Below are 2,080 nucleotides of genomic sequence, written 5' to 3'. Positions count from 1 at the left end.
ATGGGAGGGGATGGAGGCTAACCCAACCAAAGAGGTCATATTAAAAAGCGTATAGCCTTAAACATAGACTACCAAAAGGTGAGGACAGATGAATGACTGCAGAATGAGAATCATCATGTAGCAGCACAGTAGGACAATGCATTTTCTAGTAACCATGTGTGGAATTCCACTTGAACAGAGCCTGAGAATCAATTATGTCCCCCCACAAACACACAGCGTTTAACACTACAGCACATTAGCATTCCATTAATCATAGTCCAAATTAAAAGTGGTGTGGAAACAGCCAGCGTGCCTTGAACAGACTGGCAGAGTGTGTCTGCAGCGCTCTCTGCCAATATCCCGCTGTAATCAAAGGCCAGTTAGTCCAATTAACCTCAGACAGGGGAGTGTGGACAATGCTCTGAGAGGAGCTACAGCTTGTCAGAGAGAAGGAGAAACACAGACACACACACTGGAACCTGCGTCTCTCACACACATCCTGCACCAGGGCGGATTGCCCTAACACACGCTGTAGCCAATATGAATCTATTCCACTGGCCAATATCTCTAACCTGCAGATCATAATTAGTTTTACTTCAAAATCATTCAATCGGAGCCCTGGGTTGGCTGACGTGTGGGACACCTCCCCCCCCCTGAGTTTCAATTCAGAGTATGTGAGTTGAATCCAACAAGCGTTTTAAAGGAAAACCAAAACATGACAAGCTAACTTTACATTGTAAGCGATATGGAAGCACTTCATTCATAGTTTTTCTCCACATAGAGAACATACTGAAAGAGAGTGGTCAGATCAAAGAGACAAAACAGGGCTGGGGAGATTGAGAGATAGAGATTGAACCTGCAGAGATAAGCTTTTTCATTACAATGCAAATCCTGGCTATAATCGCTGCTGCCTTTGGATTTTGGCCAGACCCCAGAGACCAACGTAATCATGCACCTCCCCAGGCGTCATATGGCACTTCTCAGGAAGGGAGCAAATGCCTTGCATGCCCTGCTTGACCTGCCTGACCTGCCTGCCTGCCCTGCCTGCCTGCCCTGCTTCCCCTGCTTGCCCTGCTTGCCCTCCCTGACCTGCCTGTCTGCCTGCCTGCCTGCCTGACCTGCCTGACCTACCTGCCTGTCTGCCTGCCCTGCTTCCCCTGCTTGCCCTCCCTGCCCTGCCTGCCCTGTTTGCCCTGCCTGCCCTGCCATCCACTCCAGCTGGAGCATGGAGCTTACCTGTGGGCCAGCAGAGGTCCCAGACAGTTCTCCCTCAGCCAGACGCAGGGAAAATGTGAACAAACTCATTCATAACTAACCATTCATAACTAACCATTCAGAACTAACCATTCAGAACTAACCACTCCATCTCTATTGCTGTCTGATAGTAAAGAAAGACTTAACTGAAGCTACAGTACACCTTTATGAAAAAGGCACCCATTAGGCTAAGCTTTGACAAACATTACCATAGCTATGATTACTAAAGAGACCATTCAGCACCACAACAAAGACAAGGACTCCTGAATATTTATCAAATGAACTCTCTTCAAGTTGCTCAATTTGTTTACAGCTCTTTAAATCAGTCATTACCCTCTTTGTTTTTTTCTTTTTTCGCACCACATGAATTCCATCATTACTTCACAAGAAACAGCTAGAGTACGCCACCCACATTCAAGGACAAACAATTCTCAATTGATCAGGAATTCACTCCCGCGTGATTTTGTCAAGTTATCACCGTCACTGTTTAAATTTGTTTTAAAGAGGCACCTACTGTCCACCACAGCTCTACACCACCAGTAGCTTGACTTTTTAAATTAAGATTGTCTTCACTTTACTTTTCTTTGCTTTTCCATCTTTTTGCATCTAGATTTGATGTATCTTTCGTTTGTTTGTTTCTCCACACTGCTGAATCTATGTGGGAGGGGGGAGTGGGGTTCTTGCATTGTCAAACCAAGTACTTGTTCACCATAGTTGTCCCCTACAGCCCCGACAACACCACACACAGCCTTCCCTCTGGAGTCCCCCCTCTTCCCCAGCTACACCCTCATTAAGACAATCAATGGCCTGACTCCAACACCATGTCACTGATAGAACTGGAGCATCA

Source organism: Argentina silus (genome assembly GCF_951799395.1).
Source record: "Argentina silus genome assembly, chromosome: 7".
NCBI lineage: Eukaryota > Metazoa > Chordata > Actinopteri > Argentiniformes > Argentinidae > Argentina > Argentina silus.
Note: the sequence above shows the minus strand (reverse complement) of the source record.